At 36.7% G+C, this 8,959-nt stretch overlaps 1 long non-coding RNA gene across 1 annotated transcript in view; it reads right to left on the bottom strand.

The window, feature by feature from the left end:
- The window catches only part of LOC135204365 (uncharacterized), a 58,028-nt gene continuing 49,069 nt past the window's right edge, over positions 1-8,959 (bottom strand). Inside the window, exon 3 of the long non-coding RNA XR_010312192.1 lies at positions 1-823. This is a non-coding gene — a long non-coding RNA (uncharacterized LOC135204365). The remainder of the gene's footprint in view (positions 824-8,959) is intronic.

Below are 8,959 nucleotides of genomic sequence, written 5' to 3'. Positions count from 1 at the left end.
TTATGTTAACCCTTAACATTTATTATAAACAACAAAGTAAATTTAGGGAGACATTCATACATACAATATTTAACATTCTAGGGAGGTACATACACGAAAACATTTTGACAATAAAAAGCAGTTGTATAATATACATCTCATATACGTTGCCTGAAATGAAAAGTATTTTATGTTTAAAGCTTGAAATACGCTGGCAGTAAGAATACCTGGTTATAGATATGGAATTCTGATCACCTGTCATCAGGGTGATTGTTTACTTGTTAGAGTGTCTGACAAAGTTTAGGTAATCCTTCCATGTAAGTTAGTGTTTCTCTGAATGAATGCTATGTTAACTTTATGTAGGGAGCTTTAATGCTCTAGAATACCTTCTATTACTCAGCAGATACTAGTTGTAATCAAGAAAGGAGATAGTAAATGGCCAGCAGAATATGTAGAGAAACTTGGAAATAAGGTTTGGGATCAGTTATACATACAACACTTATAGATTTAAAAAAAACCATTAGTGATGGCTTCTAAAAAAGTTATCATTCCTTATTTTGCTGAATCGAAATGATGTGTTGGCCCCAGAAAGGCATCTTTTACATTAGCATCATCTTTGATAACATTCCAACTTTGCTATCGTTCTAGTTATCGTCATTCGTTTGTGATCGTAGCGATTTGCCTCTCTCTTCGACTAGTAGACTGCTTGGCCCTTACCATACTGGATCCTTTACAGCCCCATTCGAATGCTGGAGAAAGCATCATGGCTCATGTACCGACAGTAGTTCCTTTGGAGTGATGGGAATATTCAGGCAGTATCACAGGTACAGGGATGGGGCGACACCTGGAGAGGAGACAAAAATTGTTAAACACCTGGAACACTCTCGACATGTAACAAAGTATAAATGTAATGTTGGCATATGGTAATTAATAATGATATTATTATTATCGGGCCAAATCTCGGTTCATTCTTGTAAGTACATGACAATATTTGTTAGTCTGTTTAGTACAGAATACTATTCTTGTTTGTTGTCTCGTTTAATCATTTAAAGTGAAAGTATGTGTCAGGTAACCTACATTGCACAAGTTCATACTAAATGCTTCCCGTGTGAAATACTATTCTTATTTGATTAGAGGTTGTGTTGCCAGTGCTGTCAACTGAACAAAACCTGATCATTTGCAACATTGCTGAAAAGTGACTTGATGACATAACTGAAAGGATTGCAGTATGACCCATGAAGAAAAACAATAGTAGCTCATATATGCTGAGATAGGAGTGACAGTACTGACAGTTTTCCTTCTTTATTTCCTTTCAATTACTATACTAATTGACTCGGTCACGTGACAGGAAGAACTGGATGCAGACTTTGGGTATTGAGGCATGTTGTTTAGAACCTTTCGATGTTTAATAAAATAAAGAAGATTAACATACCAACTGGAGCATGAGCTAAAAATTTCCTCCAAGGTAACAATGCATAGTCAGTAAAACTTTGAATTATTCAGTACTTGGTGTATAGATTCAATGACTGTAGTAATAGTAGTTGGAAAAGTAAGTACAGTACTATATTGATGGTTCACAGCTAAATGTTGTGATCCATCTGTTACTGCAAAGTAGTTTAGAAAAACTTCCATACCTTGGATTGCATATTAGATTTATTCCAATATTTGTGTAAATGATAAAGATAGAATGGCCCCGTTGATTTATCTAGTAGTAATTGTGACATCTTGCACAGATTTTAAAGTGTTTCATTTGGTAACCAACTTTATGAATATTAAGTTTGTGGTGCAGTATGTAAAAAGCAACTAGAACAACAGGAAGGTAGGAATAGATATTAATCATTTACACTGATGTATGTAGGTTGGAGAGTATTAGTTTATTTAGCAGCAGTAATTTAGACTAAATAGAGAATCCCTCAGCGAGCTTCCATTTTTTTTTTCCAATTTATATTTTTCCCATTGTCTCTGTGCTTAGAGTTTCTATGAAGTCCGTTTTTTTTTTATTGAGTCTTCTAGAATTTATTTAGCGTATGCAAAATAAGTCAGAAATATTAAAACAAGGTGGCAAGGTACTGACAGTGGCATTATAGACTCTTAAACTTATGAAGTGAACTTTTATTCCCTACGTAGCAAAGATGTGGTATCTTTTTAGGCATTGTTGTTCCTGTTTATTCTTACATGATCAAGATAGGCTGTATTGTTGCTTTGCTCCATTACTTTAATTTTTATTTTATTTTGTTTTAATTTTTTTGTGTGACTGGACAGTGATAAGTCACTATAACTGTTACACAGAAAAATATAAATAGTTCACTCACAGACTATCCTTGTTATGCACAGGAAAAAGAATATATGAAGATACATCTTAGGTTTTGTTAAAACTGAGTATCAGTATACTATTACTCTTTCTGTTCCTTTGGAAATTGCTGAGCAAGATAGTAGCCATTTTTGTTTGTTCCATAGTTCCTCTTGAATGTGTGCTTAAGTAGAACACTGATAATAATAATCACATCAGTTTGTTGAAGCATCAAACAGACCAGTTTGTAATCTAACTTAAATGTTGCCTTGTGTTTTGTCGACGCTACTTGTTGCTTTCACCAATCAGAAAATTTATTTAATATTGCCCCTACACACGATCAATTTTTTCGTCAATTAATTGACATCAATTTATTGACGTCAATGAATTGATGGAGAAATTGACCGTGTAGGGGACATTGATATCAATTTAATTGAAACAATTTCATTGAATCAATTCATTGAGAGATCAAAGATCCTTTGATACTCATTGATGGGTCTTCAATAAAATTGATCGTGTGTGGGAAAAGCATCAATATATTGATCAATAATTTAGTGTTTTCCCAGCAGTGAAAGAGTCGTCATCGTAATCATGGCTGAAAAGAAGAAAGAAAGTGAGCGTAAAATGATGATGGAGATAATTGACGTTTATAGATCCTTACCGGCCTTGTGGAAAATGAAATCCGACGAGTACAGTGACAGGGAGAAAAAGGCTGATGCATATAAAATATTGTATGGAAAGTACAAAGAACATTATCCAAATGCTACACTGGAAGAAATGAAGAAGAAAATAAATACCCTTCCTCTTCTTTCGCTTTGGAGTGTCCAAAGCAAGCACTATTCCTAGAGCCACAGATGCTTTCATCTTGAAGTTATGAATCAAACTGAAAATTGAAGTAAAATCATTGACCGTGTGTAGGCACAGTGATTTCCTCAATTTCATTGTCGTCAATAAATTGATATCAATTAATTGACGAAAAAATTGATCGTGTGTAGGTACATACATTTGCGTTTAACTTGTATTCGCGTCTCAATTGTAAGGCAAATGCTTTAAATCTATTAAAATGACGGTATATTGAGCAATAAAGTAATAGTCGCAGTTCTGTTTAAAACCAAGTAACTGGCCAACCTGGTTAGATTTATTATTCTGTAGCAAGGGTAAACAGTTTCATGATAACGACGACGTAAAAAAAAAAAAAGTGTAAGAAAGGACGCATGACATACTATGAAGAGCTTATTAACCTATTACTAATTGCCAGAAATGCCTTTAATGGACTACTATTTTTATTACAATTTCTACGCGCCAATACGTTGCCCTATGAACGATAAAGACCACAGCGAAAAAAGCAGTTGTCTTCCTGGTTCAGAGACGTTTCTCGGCAGTGCCTAATTAAGAAAGTATGGATCATTAAAACTGCCCAGCGCAATCCATCATGAGCCTGTAAGGACAACGCTTATTCATAATTTTCTCTGTACATAATTCATCATTCGCGTTGTTCTCACTTCCCCCTGAGAAAGCATTCAGCGGGCTTTCCGTCAGTGTATAAAGCTTATATAACCACATATTGTGTACTTTTATATTTTGTATTTTATGTCTCTCAAGAAACACAAATCGGGTCTCGCCGACCCACTTTTACTCTCTCGCGGGTCGGTGACCACATTTCCGTCCGCATGCTGTATATTTATATTTCCCTTGACTGTAATAAAAATTTACGGGCTGCTCTGTGAGCAAGAGCCCGTGCTGACACAAGGTCAGCTAAATCAAAAAACAAACAATAATAAAAATCAGTACACTTCTACCTGCCTCTTTGTCAACCTCTTACAAGCCTCTAGGATTACCGTGACCGTAAGTTGTCATCTCCGTTAGTGTGTTTCGATCCTACGGAATTTTAGGTTATTATGTCTAAATTGGTATTGTTGACTGGTAGAATTTAGGAGCTTCGTGGTTCTTATATACAGCCGCAAATATTTGCATGAACTTAAGCTTACTATGAGCAGCCACATAGGCCTACCATTACAACTAGCAAGACGGATGAAGTTTTCTGTTGCAAGTGGAAACTTCCTCGTGTGAGTTTCAATTTCATAAGTTGATCAACGGGCCTCTGAATGGTAAAGTTAAAACGACAGAGAATGCAGAATGAAAGCGAAGTAAAGAAAGTTTTACAGCTAGTTGTTTAAACCTTTTTCTTAGTCGCATTTCATTTTGCACACCGGAGGAAGTGAAGAATCATGTGTCATTGTTATTTAGATGACTAGAACTAGTCATTGTCAGCGTAAAACGCCTTGCGGTTGGGATTTTACAAAGACGTTTTCGTAATGAAAGGACTGGATATGAAAATAAGGTGTCGAGTGAAAAATAGCGACGGTACAATACAAGGCAGAGTAGTAGTGTCTGTTCCCTGAACAGGTGGTTATTTGCCAAGATTTAAAAATAAGCGGCTTGTCTGGTGGGCCAAGATCAAGTGGCAGTGGTATTTCCACTCTCATCGAAGGAGACTATAATCTGTTAGCTCCCTAAAGCATGTTGGAAACGAAAAGGAAGAAAGAAAAAAAAATAGAGCCATAAGCCTAAGGAGTAGGCTCTAGACGGAGGTTTTGTACAGCACTTCCTGGCGCCGGTTGAGATGTTCGGTTTTGCTAGCAACAACCTCGAATCTCTTGACAACACGAGTGCAAGAGAACAAGTTTTTCCTTACGATGAAAGTTTTTTTCCCCATCCATAACGACCGTTATTAGTTTCTACATTTTTTTGGTGTAATGGGGATTATCGATCAGATTTTTTTCGTAAACGTGGTTATGTTTTTCAAGTTTTCGGTATATACGTTTTGAGAATGAGTGTAAGTTCATATTCTTTCCGTTGAAGATTTCAACTCCTTGTGTTATTCTATTGTATTATTTCTCGTGTGTGTGTGTGTGTGTGTAGTACGTATGTACATTCAACTTTAGGCCACTTCATACGCTGCAAAGAAGTAATTTATATAATATATATATATATATATATAATATATTATATAGATATATATATATATATATATCTATATATACTATCGGCATTTTTGAACTCATTAATGTACCATGGTCTGAACCAGCCCCAGGAATCCTCGGTTTTGTCAGTTTTTTAATTACTTTATTTTAGTTAGAAATAGAACTTTGCCGTTCAATCACTACGCAGGTTATGAAGTAGTATAATTTACACCGTGTATAATTCACCAAGAATGGTCTGACAAAGTATAATGAAATGAAATATAAAGTGCAGATGGTTTTAACTTACACTGGCCAAAGGCCAAACGATAGTAAAAGCGGGCGAATGTATTTTGAGATTACCTCTCGTCTGCACGAACGGAGCCAATGCATTAAGATAATGTGGAAGGTTCCATAGTAAACACATGCAGTTTCCAATGTTTGATTATTTTAATAACGATGGTGATGAAGCTTCCTTCGGGGGTCTCTCTCTCTCTCTCTCTCTCTCTCTCTCTCTCACGGCCATTTTGCTTGTGTAATCTTACCTAGATTTCCCAACAAAGTCAAAATGAAATGTCGGAGATTTTTTTGCTCCGTAAACCGGTCAGTGTTTCCCGTCGTGGGAGGCAATTTAAAATTGACTCGAAATGTCAAATTCACCTTTCTCTCTTGCTTGCAATATAGTTCCATTGTGGGCGGCATTACCGGCTCATTTTCAGATATTTACTTATAGTTTGTCCTATGTTTTTCTTCGCTGCAGAGTCTTTTACAATTGGAAACTTTTGAAAGTGAATTATTTTACATAGTCCTATGTGTATACTGAATCTCGCAAGTTTGGAACTTTCCTTCGTGGCTTATACTTTTATATAGGCCTATGTATTTTGGTAGAAGTCGCCAGTAAGAAAAACGTCATTTAATCAGCTGTTATTCTGGTGCAATCGGGACCCATTGCCTCTTGCACAAGGCTGATAAAAAGGTTTGGTAGAGGTTTCATTAGCGTTTGGTTCGTTTGCAAGGTAGTAAGATTACCGTAAACTGGACCCTCCTCTTTTATCCGGCGTGAGATCAGCATAAGTGCCGAGTGTCAGAATTGAAGAATTGCAATTTAATTGTTTCGTGGCAACATTGTGTGTCCTTTCGTTTCAATTTTTACGTCAAGGATAAAGAAGTCCTCTCTTGTGAGCAGTCATTTTATCCTTTTATTTAAATAAGTAATCCTGTAGAGAAGTCTAGGCGCAGTTCTATAAACATTCTTTGTAGATTTCCTCTACTAGATTTAGGAGATATTACCTAGCGTTTTAACTGATTTTGTTACGTAGATATTTGATAACACCCTCATGACATGAATTTATTATTATTATTATTATTATTATTATTATTATTATTATTATTATTATTATTATTATTATTATTATTATATGTTAAGTTCCAGACTGACATGCTATCTTGATAATACCAATGCCAAAACTATGACGCATCTTTGGCCACTGGCTTTTGTATCTCAAGGTTGTCTACTTAATATATAAGGCAATACAGATCACAAAATCATGTCAACATACCGTTAAGCCTGACCTAAATTACTCTACACATCAGGCGGATAACTCGTTTACTTAAATACAGCGTTGCACCCACACATGCACACAGAAGCACGTGAACAAGTCTTCCCACACACTCTTGTGGTCTGGTTTTTGTCCTTTCCTGATAACTCGAATTCGCGCGTCGTATGTCCTTATTTTTTTTTTTTTTTTTTTTTTTTCTTTTGCTGTTTAGTTCGTATGCAAACTTAATATGGTTCATATGTTTTAGTAGAGCATCCTTTTGTCGTGTCTTTCTACATATTTCAAGTAAAGCTAAGAATAAGTTCTGGATATTATCATCAGGGTACGGTTCTCTCTCTCTCTCTCTCTCTCTCTCTCTCTCTCTCTCTCTCTCTCTGTGGCATCGAGTCTTCATTTCCTTGAATTTTCAAACTAATTTTGAACTAAGTTACTAAACAGCGTTTTACTTGAGTACAGTCTCCTGAAAAGTGCATGATATTGATTATTACTATCATTATTCCTTGTACCGTGTGATAATTACATCTCCCTACCCCCTCTGGTTTTCCATCCTTATTAGTCTTCTCCTTTTATGTATGTGCCTCCTTCACGCAGGAACCGAGATTTCACGGTTGTACGGCACATTCAAGGCCATCCCTATATACGGGCTGCGTCTTGTGGCGCGGAACTGGCTATTCCGCCAACAGCTTCACCACCGGAAAGACACTATACCAGTTCTTTCTGATAACAGCGACTGGGAAGTGAAGAACCAGTTCGTTTAATAACAGCGGGGACATTTAGTGAAAGTATAGCCAACTCTTTCTGAGAACAGAAATACTCGTACTATTCCAGCAGCATAACATCTGGAAAAAAATCCTCTTCATACAGTAGCAACTTGGAAGAAAAGGACTACTACTTCATTCTCGTAAGAGCCAGGAAGAATTAGACCAATTCATTCTAATAACTGAAGAGATGAAGACCACTGTAATATATGTTAGGAAATGATCATTCCAGGGACAGCTAGGAAAATTATTACTAGAGCATATACCAACAATAAATGTGGGAAGAGGAACCCAATTTCATTTTAACAACAGTACCGTGAATGGAAACAACACAGGTATACACTAAACACTTCAACTGGTGCCAGGCATCTGAGGACACGGCCTGATACCTAAGAGTTGCATTTCGAAAGAGGCGAAAGCCAGTCGTAAATCTACACACTCAGACATAAAAAGTGGCAGTTTGTACTGAATATTTCGTAATAGTTCTTTGTTGCTCGCGTAACCTTTTTGCGTTCCCAATATATTCGTGAGTTTCAAAAATTTCTGAATTCTGTCTGTTGCTGGCTCATGATTTCATTGCAAATGCCACAATAGGTTAGCTTATGCATAACACTAACTAACGTTTTTGACAGTTTTACACGAGTTGTGCCATGGCCTTTCTTGCTCGAGAATAATCCCCTGTTCATTTAATAAAAACAACTACCGTATTAGTCACAGAGACATGGACATGCTCCACTTTTTCTCTATTAATACATTTTCTCCTTGACTTCCCCTGTAGGTGGTACAGGCTAATGTCCTTCTTACACTGCACAATGTAGGCAGCACGAAAGATCATCACAGTCTTCTGCTGCATTGCGTCCTGCTTTGTTACTTTCTCGAATGTTCCCAAGTCTTTTATTGTCTTTCTACTTCATCCAGTACCTGTTTTAATACATCAAGGGCAAAAATTGCAAACGGGCCTGGCCGGACAAGCTTTCATGATACGAAATATGTCCCTTTTCGTAAAACCTGTAAACCTGTAGATTGACGATTCAGACCAAGCTTGTTAGCGATCGTTTTGCCCCTTGTTTTTCCTTGTAAAGGACGGATAAGAATGGCACGGTTGCCGCATATACCATTTCGATAATGTTAAATTTTAAATTTATTGTATTTTGCACTAAGGTCTATTTGCGGTGACTCGTTTTTCCATTCGTGTTCACAGAGTGCGTTGGCGTAGGATGAAATAACAGGATCTAGCAATGTTTATCACGTGTTTCCAAAGCACCTTTCATTATACATGTTAGGCTGTTATTAAATCCAACATACAAAGTCGGACGAAGGCGCTTTCATACAAAATCAGTCCAGTGAGCAACAGCTAGGTCACCCGATCTGGATATTGAAACCCGCGAATCCATCTGCCATTTGGTTTGGATG

The sequence above is a fragment of the Macrobrachium nipponense genome, chromosome 44 (assembly GCF_015104395.2).
Source record: "Macrobrachium nipponense isolate FS-2020 chromosome 44, ASM1510439v2, whole genome shotgun sequence".
Lineage (NCBI taxonomy): Eukaryota > Metazoa > Arthropoda > Malacostraca > Decapoda > Palaemonidae > Macrobrachium > Macrobrachium nipponense.
Note: the sequence above shows the minus strand (reverse complement) of the source record. Positions and strands in the feature narration are given on the sequence as shown.